Genomic DNA, 16,076 nt, shown 5'->3' on the forward strand with positions numbered 1-16,076 from the left:
TCCCGGAGCGATGCGGAACGCGCCCGCGGCAGCAGCCCCGACCTGCGGGCGGAGAGGAAGGCGAGCCTCTGCAGACTGGGCCGGGAGGGGGAGGTGCGAGCGCGAGGGACGGTTAAGTGCGGTGTCTCTTCCAAAGCGGACCGGCCGGAAACCAGGCCTCGGTGAAGAAAGGTTCTGCTGCGCGGAACTCGCCCATCCCCATTCGGGCCTGCATGTCCTCATTGCCCTTGACGCCTGGCGCCTGCCTCTCGCCCCCACATTGGCCTGGGGGCGTCCCGAGCCAGAGACGAGGAACAGACTGAGGGCACTGAACCGTTATTACCGGTGGACCAGGGGGCCCGCCCCATTTTACCATAGACTCTCCCAGGGGTCCCCCACACTCTGCCCCTGATTGCGGGCTCGCGGAGGGGGTTCATGCATCAGGCAGGGTCCATGTTTGGAAAAGGGCGGCTTCTGTGAGCCCCCAAAATGTGGGATGACTTTGAGGGCCGCCGCACCGGGCTCTGAGAGGGGCTGGAAGCCCGGCCGTCCTCCCTGGAGAGGGGCACGGGGTGTGTAGAAAGGTCGGGAGCTGCTCCCGGTGGCCTGGCGCGTCCTGGGAAGGAAGGTGGCCGCGTGTTCAGACGGAGCAGAGCTCTGTCCTGAGCCTGAGCTCCCTTTTGCGCATACGTCACAAGATGCAGGATTTGAAAAGATCATTTATGCAACAACTGCTGGAGATCTACTATGTGCCAGGCTCTGCTTAGCCTAGAGATTCCGCGATGGAGTAGATAGATGCAGCGCCTTCCCGTCAGGGCTGTGCGGGTGAAACAGACAGTAAGCAAGTACACAAATGACAGACAAGACTGGCTGCGGATCATGACCATCTGCTATGAAGCCCATGGAATGCAGCGACGGGGCGGGGCTCATTTCTCGTAGGTGGTGAGTCAGGACCTCCGGGACAGGTGCCTAGAACAGAGGGAATTCCAGGCAGAGGGAATCGCAGGTGCAGAGCCCTGAGGCCCAACAACGGTCTTGATGCGCTTAGAAGCAAAGGTTCAGTGCAACTGCAGCAAAGGCGGCCGTGGGAGATAAAGTCAGCAGAGGCCATCATGTTGGGGCCTAATAACCTATGGGGAAGTATTTAAATTCTACTCTTCAAAGTGTGTTGGGGACCCGGCCGGTGTGGCGCAGTGGTTAAGCGTGGACCTATGAACCAGGAGCTCACAGTTTGATTCCCAGTCAGGGCACATGCAGAGTGGCGGGCTCCAACCCCAGTGTGGGGTGTGCAGGAGGCAGCCGACCAATGATTCTCTCTCATCATTGATGTTTCTCTCTCTCCCTCTCCCTTCCTCTTTGAAGTCAATAAAAATATATTTTTTAAAGTGTGATGGGGGCATTTGAAGAGTTTTAAACAGGAGAGTGGCAAGATGCAATTTATGTTTTTATAAAGATCACTCTGGCTGCTGTGTGGAGAGTCAACTCTGGGAGGCAAGGGTAGAAGCAGGAAGTCTCTTGAGGAGAAAAGGTCTCGGACTAGGATGGTAGGAGTGGCCGTGGTGATGCTCCTGGGGCTATACTGAACGTGTATTGAAAGTACACGTTCAATATAGAAGTTACTTCCGCTTCCCCCCACACCCTCACCTCCTTCATCCCCGACCCAAGGGCAATATCTACCACAGAGAAAGAAAAAATATATTTATTTGGTCCCAAGGGACAGGGCTAGGCTCAACAAGTTTATATGCATTATTTTATTTGAACCCAACCAGTCCAGTCCTAGCTGGGAAAAGCCTCACCTCAGTTGCAGAGCTATTGGTGGGAGTTTGGACCACTTCTCAAAGTCTTTCCTCCATTCTGCAGCATGACGCTACCTATTTGCCATTCCCTTCCTCTCATTCCCAACATTGTCCCCTCACCCCCTTACCATATTAAACAAAAATAATGTTGGGAATGAGGGCAGAATATGAGATGGGAGTCTCTGAAATAGCTGGTGGAAAAGAGGTGGAAAGTGGATGGTTTCATTCTGGGGCTTCGGGATTAGAAGAAGATCCAGTTCTGGACAGGCTGACCCAGGCTTTTTGGCTGCTGGGGACTTGGCAGTGACACCTCAGATGAGTGATCCGAGAGCTGTGTCCCAAATGATGCCCTTCCGTGGCTCTGTAGAGCACCCAGGCCTCCTCTTCCCTCACTTATCTCTCCCTCTCCCGAATCATCATTTCCCTCTTCCTCTACCTCCCTCACTCTGTCTCTCTTTCTCCACCCCCCCACCTGCTCCTACACACACACACACACACACACACACACACACACACAGAACCTTTTGCCCTGCATCAGTCTTTTTTCACCTCTTTGAAGAAGGTGATCCAAACATGGGCACCTTTTTCCCTTCAGTTTTGTTTTCTGAAGGATACCCGATTCATCCAGCTATTCATTGCTGAATAAGAGACTTCCTTCTTCCTCCTCTCACCCTTGTAAGGTAAATTAGGGTTCATCCTAGTGCTGACACCTCAACTCAGGGTGTAACAGGGTAGGTGCCAGGAGGGGTAACTGGACCCAGAGTCGTGCCAGAGAAGGGCTCAGAGCTTGCACTGTGTGGCCACCACCAGGTAGGAATACACTTCTGCTCCAGCAGCCCAAGGTCAGGAGCCTTGAGTTGCTCTTTTCTGCTATAGTTATCACAGCTGCGTAGTACAGTATAGAATTCCGAGGTCCTTTGGTTGTCCAATAGCATTGGCTGATTGGAGAGTACTTGGCTGCCTGTATTTACCTGGGCTTGGCAGGCAACATATCTGTGGTCAGATTGTGCAAATCTGAAGAGAATATGTAAACAGGATAAGGCTGCTTCCCAAAGGCCAAAGCCCAGAAATAGTTCCTTGTGCTTCTGACCTAGTTCCCTCCCCCTTGACCGAAAGCTACTAAGCAAATGAGCAATAGTGAACTATAACTGCTGGAGGTTGATTTGCTGATGACAAAAACTGCAGCCTTCCACCTGGACCAAAGACAGAACCAACCTGCAGTGCTTTGCTTCCTGGGAATTGGGAGGTCCAGCAGAATTAGTTGGAACTTCCATGGAATATTCCTTTTTCCAAGCCAGGTAGGCCCAGCCTTACAGCTCTGAGTCAACAGAATTTCTCAGATATTATGCAAAATGCATGCAACATGTCGTTTTTGAGCACCAGAAAGATACTTGTTTTAGTCCTATACCCCTCCCACATACTTTAGTGGAAGAGAATGACCCCTGCTGTTGAACATTTGGGGGTTGAACTCCCTTTTCTATGGCCTATCTGTGGCCTTGGGCAAGTTTCTCCCTCTGTACAATGAAATTAGTAACTATGTTCCTTGCAGGGCTGATATAATGGCAACATGCAAGCTCCTCAACCCAGCTTGCTCCTGGGAAGAAGGCATCCTTCTGTTGCAACATTAACCTGCAGGGATGTGTCTGCCTCTGAGAATGGAGATTAAATCTACAGTATGCAATGGGCTCAGGAGGCTAACCAACAAGAACTCAGAAATTACAACAGAGCTACAGAAGGAAGATGTCAGAAAGCAATGAGTGTTGTGGAGAGTGGCCACAGCGTTTGGACAGATTCAAGCCTCGGACTTATGAGACAGCACAGTCCTCTCATGGCAAAGCCATGTGCAAGTCCTAGCTTAGAGGGCAAAGCCCTCCCAGCACAATTATAGCCAAAGGCTATAGTTATAACCTATGTTCTGAACGTGTGGTCCCACGTGGCTGAGTGATATGGGCTTGATAGAGTTCAGGTGCATGTAATTGAGTAGATTCGAAACACACAACACACGAGAATGTTGGAAACATCTTGACCATGCCCTTACTTTGCCTCGTGGAATCTGGCTATAAAATAAACACACGGCTTGTAGTCGATGGTGCTGTCGCTAGCTCTCCATCAGAGAGGACAGCGTCCCACCCAGACCCAGCTTTCTTCTCTTGTCTGTCTTTTCTCAATCCTTCACCGCCCCCTCTCAGGCTCACCAAATCTGGCTGAGCTGGCTCGGCACATATGGCACCCAACGTGGGGCTGAGTATGCCATGGCTGTGCCAGCTCGGCACAGAATGTAACAACCAAGACACCACTGATGACCAGTCTCTATTAGCCCAGTTTCAGAGATCTGGTGGCCCATTGGCCTTATCTCCTTCCTCTTCCTCCCAATCCTCACCTCTCCCTGAAAAGCAGATCTAATGATTGTCAAAAACAAAACCTAAGGTGTAGGAGGGGAGCAGAAAGTCAGTGTTGTCTAATTTCTTCTCAACCCACTCCTCCCTGAATCTTGGTACAGTCAAGTACCCTGGGATGATAACAGAATAACAATAGCTGGCTCTTACTGAGTGCTTACTGTATGCCAGACATTATAGTAAACACTATACACAGATTAGTGTGTAAATTCGCACAAACCTCTGAACGACATACCAGCATTAGCAATCCCCATTCCTCAGATGAGAAAAATGAGTATAGATGTTATATGGTTTGCTCATGGCCTGGGAACTAGACCAGTGATGGCGAACCTTTTGAGCTCGGCGTGTCAGCATTTTGAAAAACCCTAACTTAACTCTGGTGCCGTGTCACATATAGAAATTTTTTGATCTTTGCAACCATAGTAAAATATTTATATTTTTGATATTTATTTTATATATTTAAATGCCATTTAACAAAGAAAAATCAACCAAAAAAATGAGTTCGTGTGTCACCTCTGACACGTGTGTCATAGGTTCACCATCACTGAACTAGAGTGTGATAGAGCACCAGGATTTGGATCAGGCTGTCTGACTCCCACCCGGTCTCTCTTTATCCCCTTTTAAACAAAAAACCTTAACTTCCACAGCTAAAAGCCTCTTTATTTTATTTTTATTTTGAGATTTTTCATTTGAAGTCTAAATCTTAATGTCATTAAAGTCACAAAAATATGCTAATTTAAATACCCAATTCTATTTATCTAAAATAGTGATTAGCACTGATCTTCTTTTTTTCAAAAAAAAAATTATATATTTTATTGATTTTTTTACAGAGAGGAAGGGAGAGAGATAGAGAGTTAGAAACATCGATGAGAGAGAATCATCGATCAGCTGCCTCCTGCACATCTCCTACTGGGGATGTGCCCGCAACCCAGGTACATGCCCTTGACCGGAATCGAACCTGGGACCTCTCAGTCCGCAGGCCGACACTCTATCCACTGAGCCAAACCGCTTTCGGCAGCACTGATCTTCTTAACTCACAAGGAAACACCTTCAAAACTGCATTTTGTTAAAGTTTACTAAAATGTAGAAAAAGTGAACTACACAAATATTGAAAAGTTAAAAATTCCTCAATTTTTTATTGCTGGTATCACTACCACAATTTACAGGGCAGTGTACCTGATGTAATGAAAGGAAAAAGAAAAGCTACCACCGAAAAAAGACCTCAGGGATATACATCTAATTGACATGACATTGCATTAATCAACAGCTGCACGTTTTGCAAACCGTGGCTCTGACAGTCCTGAACAAGAAGGGTTCCTGTTTAAGCTGCAATCACTTTTCTGACTATGGATCATTGTTCCTCCCCTGGCAGATTCCTACAGTTCCTCTAGTGCATTTGGGACGACTGTCTCAAAGCAACCTGGAGCTTTCCTGACAACTCCTCACTCCCTCTCTTGCTAAGAACTGTAGCCCTTTTCCGCTGAGTTTTTAGAACCTTCTGCTACCATATCTACCACTTCCACCACCACCACAGGGGCTGCCAGAGCTGCTTCCACCAAAACTGTTCCCCTTCATGTTGTCCACTGTAATTTTCCAAATTATAGCTCCCACCACCACCACCGTCGTTACCACCAAGATCTCCCCCTTCACTGTACCCATCCTATCCTCCACCACTGCCACCCCATCCACCACCTTGGTTTCCATATCCTGGTCTACCACCACCACCTCCGCCTCCTCTACTGCTACAACCAGGACCACCGCCATATTTGCCACCATCACCTCCCCCTTAACTACCTCTGCTGCCACCTCCACCACCTCTTCCACCAAAGTTTCCCCCATGACCTATGAAGTGGCCAGATCCACCTCCACAGCCTCTTTGCCATCCATCCAGCAGACTCCATTTCTTGTTTAGAAAGGGCCTTCATCTCTTCACAATTATGTCCATGAGTACTGTGGTATTTCTGAACAATTGTATCAACTATATCATGATAACAAAAGTAACAAAAGCAAATCCGCTTGTTTTGCCCATTCTGCCAGTCTTCCATAACCTCTGTGTCTTCCATCTTGCCATACTTTTCAAAGTAGTCTCTCAAATTATATTCTTCTGTATGTAATGTTAACGTGAAAACCAGTCAAACCTGTAAGGAATTTTTATTTGAGCCGACCCATCAACAATTGCAGGGAAGCAGAATCTCAACGGATTGGGATAATGCTCTGGAGAATGGCCAGTTCATACCTTGTTTTTGTGTGTGTTTTTTAAATATATATTTTATTGATTTTTACAGAGAGGAAGGGAGAGGGATAGAGAGTTAGAAATATTGATGAGAGAGAAACATCGATCAGCTGCCTCCTGCACACTCCCACTGGGGATGTGCCCGCAACCAAGGTACATTGCCCTTGACCGGAATCAAACCTGGGACCCTTCAGTCTGCAGGCCGAGGCTCTATCCACTGAGCCAAACCGGTCAGGGCTATACCTTGTTTTTATAAATTACCATCAAAAGGAAAATACGCAAGTGGGTTACATGAAATTCATTGGTAGTAGGTTAGGGAGGTGGGAGAAAGCAAAGCAGGGAAACCTCCGGGATTGAATAAAAAGTGAAATGATGCACAATGCTTCTTTTGAATACAGGATAGTTAACAGTTGCGATTAGCATGATAACAATAACAATGAGGGAATGCTGTGGTGCCATTTGTTGTGTCCTGAGGAGTCCTGAAAAGGGGAAGTTACAAGTTACCCAGACATTTCACAGGTATGTTATCTTAGCTGCAAAAGGACAATAGGCTCAGTAAAGATGAAGTTGATCTTTGTCAGGGAAAATACTGGCCTGGGACATGACTACCCACTATAACCTGCTTGTAGTTAAATATTTCATTTTCAGACCATCCTTTGTGATTATTTTAGGTCTTTGAGTTTGCACAACTGCCAAGCAGGCCTTCCCTGAACTAGTCAGGTTAGCATGTGGCCCCTCTCGTCCACACTACTTTAGTATCAACAACAAAAACTTTCTTCACTGATAGGTGGGCACCAGGCTTTACAGAATCCCCTCTAGAAACAGCTCTCTCGGTTCCACTACTCGCACATCTGAAAGGGCGAGGGCTATGCCCTCCATCTTGCCCCGTACCCTCCATGTTGGGGCAGCCGCATGTGCTCAGGAGAGTACCTTCTTCCCGGAAGCCCAGGCCCCTGCTGGCCACGCCCGGGATTTCTTTAAACTAACCAATGACAATCAAGGGACGTGCGAGCCGTAGAGATGACCACATCCTGTGTAAGAAGACCTGACTGGCGCCTGGCCAATCGGCAGGGCCCACAGTCAGCTCCCCTCCCCTCACTCCACCCCCTATTAAAACCCTGTTTTTCCCACAGTGGGTCTGCCTCTGGTCGCTGCGTCGGCCAGGAGGCAGGGTCGAGTTAGCTAGCTCAATACAGGACCCTCTGCTTTTGCATCGGAATGGCTCCTGGTGTGGTTTTTGGGGATCTTGAAATCTGGGCATAACATGTCCACCTTGTGTGGTTGGGCACACATTGCTTCACCCACCTCTTCAACACAAGAGTAAGTCACAAAACCAAAGCCCCGGAATGTTTTGTTTGGGGTTCTCTCAATACCACACAACCTGTGAGTGTGCCCCATTTCTCAAAACGTTCTCTCAAACTGTCATCTGTAGTTTCAAAGCTCAGAGCACCAATAAACAGCTTTCTCAATTGCTCTGGTTCCTAAGGATCACGGCCCTCCCTCCCTTACCCCCTCCCCACCGCCCCTCTCCCAGTGGCCTCTGCCACAGCTGGAATCAGGCTGGGGCCTAAAAGCCTTTTTAAAAGAAAGGGTTTAGCCCTAACCGGTTTGGCTCAGTGGATTGAGCATCAGCCTGCGGACTCAAGGGTCCCAGGTTCGATTCCAGTCAAGGGCATATACCTTGGTTGCGGGCACATCCCCAGTAGGGGGTGTGCCGGAGGCAGCTGATCAATGATTCTCTCTCATTGATGTTTCTAACTCTCTATTCCTCTCCCTTCCTCTCTGTAAAAAAAATCAATAAAGTATATTTATAAAAAAAGAAAGAAAGGGTTTATTGGGCCATAAAAAGGACCAGGTCCTGGGGCATGAAGCCTGAACCACCCACAGCAGCGCTAGGTGGAAAAGGCAACATGTCCGCTGTCCTGAAGCTGGCCACGGCTTGTTGGGGGGGAAGAATGATGTTTGGAAGAGTTTACATTGGCTACAGAGGAGGGGAGCCAGTTCCAGGAGAGATGAAGCGTCCTAAGGAAGAAGGGTTTGCTTCTTAGTATTGGTCATGGGCAATAGTCTAGAAAATTCAGGTGTAAGTACGTGGAGGCTCCTGGGGTTCAGTGGCACCAGGCCATTGTCTTTCAGGTTATCGTGGACATAGCCACCTGGAAGTTAATTCAAAGTTCCGACAAATACTCAGACGTGTGGGCAGTCTTTTGTCAGCGGGTTCCCAACCATTAACGGGCTGACTGCTCTCTGTCTCTCACTCTCCCGCCTCCTGGAATGTAATTTAGAACATCTCAGCATTTTTCTCTTGTCACCCAACCTGCTTTCTGTAGCTAGGTTCTTGTCTGGAGGCCCCCTGCTTTCTATGGTCCTGGTCACTGCACCTAGGCCAGGGTGCCAATTAGCTCATCTGAACCAGCCATCCTGTGCTAATGGGGAAGGGCTAGGAAACCCTTCCCCACTCCTCCCCCTCCTCCTCACACACTCCAGGCATTCCTCATTCCTACCCAGGAATGCAGGTCCCACTCCAAAGCAAATGACACCTCATCCTAGAGGTCTTCCTTGATTTTGCCCTGAGCTCTACACCACTTTACACCTCTCATGGGGCCCTTACCTCCTCTGGTAATAACTCCCGTCTGCACGGCACTTTAAAGTCTACAAAGCACTTCGTGACCCCTATTCCAGCCTCCTCCTCCTCGGCTTCTTAACCACCTTCTACACCTGGGAAGACAGGGAGCACCTGAGCTTTGGGATCCCGCTGCCAGCATCTGCTCCACCACTTGCTTGCCAGCTGCATAACTCAGCGAGTTGTTTATTTAAGTTCTCCGCCTCTATCTCCTCATCTGTGAAATGGAGATGATAATAGCGCCTCTCCTACCTAGTTGTTGTGAGGGTTGAATGAGATACACACACACACACACACACACACACACACACACGGAGCAAGCAACTCAGTGAGTGTTGGTTATTGCTGTTACTATCTCACTAGGTCATACGCCAAACCCTACGGGAATAAACAAAGCAAGTCAGTTCTGCCATCCGATGTAAAAATGAGTTTAAACCAGATAATCTCTAAGCTCTCTTCCAGCACCATTAAGTGCTGATTCTACCATGAGTCACAGTTATCTGTGGACACAACTTAGCTCTTCTAGGCTGTAGCAACCTCCTAAAGGCCCAACCCTCAACAGGGGGGCAGTGGACTGTCCTACCAGGTCCATGTTAACATGTAATCATAGCCCATGCCTCATCCAGGCACTGGGATGAACAAACGAGAAATTCCTGTATAGCATTTAGCACAGCACCCGGCACAAAAGTCAGCCCCTAATAAAACAGTTAATGTTGTTGTCCCATCTTACAGGCTCTCTAACATGATTGTATAAACCAGGGGTCCTCAAACTACGGCCCGCGGGCCACATGCAAATACAAATATTGTATTTGTTTCCGTTTTGTTTTTTTACTTCAAAATAAGATATGTGCAGTGTGCATAGGAATTTGTTCATAGTTTTTTTAAAACTATAGTCCGGCCCTCCAGCGGTCTGCGGGACAGTGAACTGGCCCCCTGTTTAAAAAGTTTGAGGACCCCTGGTATAAACAGACTCTGGAGCCACACTGCCTGGGTTCATCCTAGTGCTGCCCCTGTGAGACCTTGAGCAAGAGTATTAACTGTTAGGTCGGAGAGAGCCCAGGATCGGATACATGCAGACATGTGACGAGATAATGGACTCCCCCTGGAATTTCTCACAGATCAACGTGCCAGACACAGATACCGGCTTCTTCTCCCTGAATCCACATACCCCCACACAGATACTGACTTCTTTCTGAACACCCCCGCCCATCCCCTGCGGCAGAGCATTCCTCAGCTCATGTCCCCGCCCCTCACCCAACCGCAGTATAAAAAAAGCGCCCCCCTCCCTGTTGGCGTGAATCCACGTGCCCTGTCCTTGGGTACGTGGGTCTCCCGGGGACGCAGAAATAAACCTTTTCCTTTCCTTTCTTTTCTGATTCACTGGACTCTCTGTTTCTTGCGCCGCCTCCTGAGCCACCTAACCTAACATTAGCCACTCTGGGCCTCAGTTGCCTCGTCTGTAAGACGGACGTGCTGCTAACAGCACATGCTTAATGAGGATGTTGTGTAATTCCAGTGACTTACTCTGAGAAAGACGCTTAGAACTGTGCTTGCCGGATGCTTAGCGTATAAGTGCTTTTGGTCGTCATTTACAGGTGAGGAGCCCAAGCAGCAGTGGAGTTGGGATGCGAATCTCACTAGGTCCCTGGACTATCCCGGAGCCTCAGTCCTGATATTAGGCTCCGTTACTGCCCCAGGTGATCCGCGCACATTTGAACAGGAGCCCTCTCTAATGGTGGAGATCCCAGGGGTGGAGGGGAGTGAGTGAGCACCAGAGGTCACTGGGGTGAGCAAGGCCACGGGATGCCCTCCAATCATACCAAACAGGTGACTTTTTCCTCACTTGTGTCTGGCCCCATGGCTTTAGCATTTCATTAGGGCCACAGCCCAGAAGCCCATAAACTTGGCACCACCCACACCTGCCCTCTAGCCGGGACTCTGCAGGGAAACCCTCATTGTGGACATCAAAGCTGCGCCTCAGCCTTCCAACACAGGCTCTGGCCTGGAGGCATTTTCCATTTCTGAGGCGTGATTCAGCGGAGACAAGAACCAACAGGCACAGCATGTATCAGAGGAAGGCGGGCTGGGTGGTGGGTGGAGAGGAAGAAAAACAGACAGAGGTTGGTGCTGGGTGGGTCTCACAGCTGCTGAGCTGTGGGGGGAGGGGAGCAGGAGCAAGCAGGGGGAGCATGGCCGCTGCAGGAGCTGCACAGAACACAGCTGTGCACAGCTGCCCCCTGACCAACTGATCCTCCTGGCAGTCAGACTTCTTGATTTACACATGAATCCAGCTATGCGTCTAAAGCCCCAGGAAAAGAACACGAGTAACATTTCACATTTGTGTAGCACAATATGATTTTCAAAGCGCTTTCACACAAATCGCCTTAATCTTGAGTTGCTTTTTAAAATAATTTGATTCTCTTATTACAAAGTAGCCCGTGTTTATTGGGGAATACTGGGAAATTTTTTTAATGTAAATTTATATTTTTCAAATATACCACTAGCAATAACATTTTCAGTAAATGTCCAACTGGTCTTTTTTCTAAGTCCACATACGTATATAGTTCATTAAACAAAAGTGGAGGCTTACGACATAAAGAGTTTTATCTTTTTTTGGTCACTTAACATAAAATCATGAGCATTTTCTAATGTTATCAGTCATTCTACTGTAATAATTCAAAAAGTCTGCTTTTTGCCCGACCGGCGTGGCTCGGTGGTTGAGCATCGACCTGTGAACCAGGAGGTCTGGATTTGATTCCCAGTCAGGGCACATGCCCCCTCTGTGGGCCTGATCACCAGTAAAGGGCGTGCAGGAGGCAGCCAATCAATGATTCTCTCTCATCATTGATGTTTCTATCTCTTTCTCCCTCTCCCTTCCTCTCTGAAATCAGTAAAAATCTTTTTGTTACAGTCTGCCTTTATTAGCATAGGTTGCCACAATTTCTGTAGCCATGCCCTAATTGTTGGACATTCAAGGTGTTGCAAAAATGTTACTATTACAAATAACACTGCCATGAACATCTTCTCACTTATATTTTTGTCTCTATATCTAATTATGGTCTAATGATAAATTTCTGGGAATTGAATTACTAGCACGAAGGATTTGAATTTTTTTGAGTACATATAGCTGAATTACTCTCCAGAAAATGTATTCATTTACACTGCCCCTCCTCCCCCGAATGTACTTCTTACTCTGTTTTGAGCCTGTGAGCCAGTGAGTTAGGTAACAGGTGTCTCACCTTACAGAGGAGGAAATTGGGCACGAAGAGTTTAAGTAACTAGCTGGGGCTCACGCAACTGAGACGCAGACTCCAGCCTCCGGGATTCCCTGCCAGGGCCCCTCCCACTCTGCTTCCCAGACAAGGAGCGCTCTGGACAGGTTTTCCTGAGAAATGGAGTTGTATAAAATTCTCTTTCTATATCCACACTTGTTGGTGAAACCCTAGCTGGTTTGGCTCAGTGGATAGAGCCAGCCCGGGTTTGATTCCAGGCAAGGGCACATGCCCAGGTTGCAGGCTCGATCCCCAGTAGGGGGTGTGCAGGACACAGCAGATCAATGATTCTCTCTCATTGATGTTCCTATCTCTCTCTCCCTCTCCCTTCCTCTCTGAAATCAATTAAAAAATATTTAAGGCTGCCGAAACCAGTTTGGCTCAGTGGATGGGGCATCGGCCTGCGGACTGAAGGGTCCCAGGTTCGATTCCGGTCAAGGGCATGTACCTGGGTTGTGGGCACATCCCCAGTAGGAGATGTGCAGGAGGCAGCTGATCGATGTTTCGCTTTCATCGATGTTTCTAACTCTCTATTCCTCTCCCTTCCTCTCTGTAAAAAATTCAGTAAAACATATATTTTTAAAAATACTTGTTGGTGAAAATATTTTTTAAATCTTCAGCTTGTTGACCTTATTTGTGCTATGGTCCCCTTTGGCAGTCTGCGTAAGCAGCCTGCCACCCCTTTCTCAGAATAAGGTATTTATACGTATGTAATAAAATACATAGGATTATAAAGCAGTCATATTAAAATACAAAAACAAAATGATGATCTGGTAATGCATCTGCTCCTTTATCAATGCATCAATAACAAGATCTAGCACTACATGTTGACGGGGCAGGGTCCTGGACATTCTTGCTGAGTGTGCCAGACGGCAAGGCTTATCCATCACGTGATACTGAGCAGTTTCGGTATCTCGTCACTTAGGCAACCAGACCAGCCTATCTGCTGCGTGCTGCATTTACTGCTTAAAAAGCACAGGGCCCTTGGCCCTAAATTCCCCCCTTGTAACATAATCCACCGCATGTGCTCGCCTCGCCTGGCCCTTTGTGTTGGCCTGTGGGAATTAGGGATCAGGGCACCCGCACAAACACTCTGACACTGGCTACCACTTTCGCTGTAACCAAGTCTTTCCTCTGAGATCCAGGAGTTCCACGCCTTCGCTCCGTGGCCACGAACCTGCGGCAAGCTGGCTTGTTAGCTTGCAAGTAGGGCAAGCCCTCAGAGCCTTCACGGTTCGGACCCTACAGTCCTTTCAAAGCGGCGGTGGGCAGAAATGCCATTTTGAGAATATGCAACAGCTCTGATGCAGACGGAAAATACCTGTGTTTTTACGGGCCAAAAAGCCACTGTGGTTTGTTCCTAATTGAAGGAAAGGCTAAATTGTAGTTAAAGGATTATGAAAATGTCAGTTGCTTTTTCATTCAAGTGCACAGATTTTGTGAGAACTCTTGTCTACTGCCAACTCCCCAAAAAGAACACCAGAAAAACCTGTTGAACAAGCAAAGTCAGTCCAGGTCTGTTACATGTTGACTGCAGTGCGGGAGGACAGCAAGGGGACCAGGACTTGCTAGTAACTCAGAAGGGAGATTTCAAGAAAGGCTATTTATAGGACTTTGGGATCTGAGCTCAAGTGGTTTAAGATGGTTTTTCAAAGCAAAAAAAAAAAAAAAAAAAAAAAAATGATGGGGATTGGACACAGTTTGTGACATTTAAGACAGTTTAGGATTTGTAGACACACAGAAGTGAGGGTCTTGAAGAAAATCTTGATAAATGAACTTTGTCACGTAAATGAGCTCATTGCCTATGTGAGCAGCCTGTGGTTCTGATAGGGGAGCAGTCGTCTGTCCTGTCCCCGATGACCAAACTCGGAAAAATTAATTTCTTGAAGCACACAATTAATCTATTTCTCTTCCTGGGCAAGAATTTCCAGGGAGAGTGTGTCATGTTGATATGGGTGGTCTCGGTTCTTACTCAACAAGACCAACTTCGCCTGAATCTCCCTTTTCACAAAAGTGGAGGCCTGCCTATTTTGGCCTCTTTTTGCTGCCTGTCCTTTCCATACTGTGAGTTTACCGTGGGCAGGGCCTAAACCTTATACTCCTAAATGTGGGGTTTGTTTTCTATATATTTGTAGTCAAAATGTGTAATATGCACTACTTATAATGTTTGGTTTTATTTCCTGCTTTTGAAAAAATTAACATTGTGTCATAAACATTTTCCCATCATATTATACAATCTTTATAACAGCCGTTTCAACCCTAGCTGGTGTGGCTCAGTGGATAGAACGTAAGGAAGGGAGAGGGAAAGGGAGAGGGAGAGGGAGAGAAACATCGATGTGAGAGCAGAATATGGATTGGCTGCTTCCTGCACACCCCCTAACGGAAATGAAACCTGAAACCCGGGCATGTGCCCCGACCAGCAACCTTTCCATGCACTAGACAATGCCCACCCAACTGAGCCACACCACCCAGAGCTGTACCTTTTTAATTGTGTGAATGTCCTACCTATCCAAAAATACAGTTTAAAATAATCTTTCTTTGGCCCTGGCTGATGTGGCTCAGCAGTTAGAGCGCTGGCCCTCACACTGAAGGATTTCAGGTTCGATTCTCGGTCAAGGGCATGTACCTGGGTTGCAGGTTCATCCCCAGCCCTGGTTGGGGCGTATGTAGAAGGCAACCAATTAATGTGTCTCTCTCACATCGATGTCTCTCTCTCTCTCTCTCTCCATTTCTTTCTCCTTTCCACTCTCTCTAAAAATCAATAGGAAAAATATCCTCAGGTGAGGATTAATAAAAAAAATCTTTCTTTGAATATTAAAAAGTAAATTAAGTGGTAGTATACAAATTTATGAATTTTACAATCTAATCCAGGGTTTAACATTACTATGCTATTATATTGCATAGCATTTCTCTCTGACTTAATAGAGTTTAATATATAAAATTAATTTTATAGTTTTTTGTTAAATTAGTATATAGTCAATATGTGTCTCTATTTCCTCATCTATTAAATGGGCTTTAGACTACCTACCTTGTAATGTCATTATGGGGAACAAATATTATAGCACATGTAAAACATTGCACTCAATAAGTATTTGGTGCTTATCTTAAAAGTAGTCTTTTTAGTTACGTATGGTGATCAGATTATCATAATTCTGGAGAATTTAATGACTTGACAAAGTTGCCTCTCTTCTTCCTATTTTCCTAATAACCAGATTGCTGGGAAAAGAGTAGTCAGATTTGCAGAAACTAAGATGCTGCCTGAAAAGTGAAAATTTAAGGTCCATCTACTTTCTTTCCGTTTAAAGTTTGTGGCAAACTGGAAAAAAATGGCCATAAATTTTTCCCATTCCTGTACAAGAGACCCTTTGCAATGTAACTGCAACTTCTTCCATCAAGAGGTGGAGCCTACTTCTCCACCCTTTGAGGCAGGCAGGGCTTGGCCATGTGACTTGCTCTGGCCAATGGCACCGTAGCAAATATGACCAAAGTAGAAGCACAAAAAGTGCTTGCACAGTGTGTCTTATTCTCTGGCTGCTGTTTGGAACTTGGAGGCTGCCAGGACAAGAACCCAAGGCTGCCTAGAGAAGAATGAGAGGTCACATAGGGCAGAGAGATGGGCGTTACTGGAATTTAGCTTTATCAGATGAGAATGATGAAAGGAGACCAGGGAGTTCAGGGTGTGTTCCCAGGAGTGACTTGGACAGTGGACAAGGACATTAAAACTGGGCACAGAAGGAAGGCGGAAGGTAGGGAGCAAAGGACAGAGAAAAGATGGTA

At 47.1% G+C, this 16,076-nt stretch overlaps 1 pseudogene across 1 annotated transcript; it reads right to left on the reverse strand.

The window, feature by feature from the left end:
- Nucleotides 1-5,659: 5,659 nt before the first annotated feature.
- Nucleotides 5,660-10,886, reverse strand: LOC308517217 (heterogeneous nuclear ribonucleoprotein A3-like; annotated as a pseudogene). Its single transcript has 4 exons — nucleotides 10,871-10,886; nucleotides 7,669-7,908; nucleotides 7,151-7,243; nucleotides 5,660-6,280 (listed from the first exon to the last, which is right to left on the reverse strand). The product of its transcript is annotated as a heterogeneous nuclear ribonucleoprotein A3-like (transcript).
- Between the last annotated feature and the right edge of the window lie 5,190 nt (nucleotides 10,887-16,076).

Source organism: Myotis nattereri, assembly GCF_964212035.1.
Source record: "Myotis nattereri genome assembly, chromosome: 1".
NCBI lineage: Eukaryota > Metazoa > Chordata > Mammalia > Chiroptera > Vespertilionidae > Myotis > Myotis nattereri.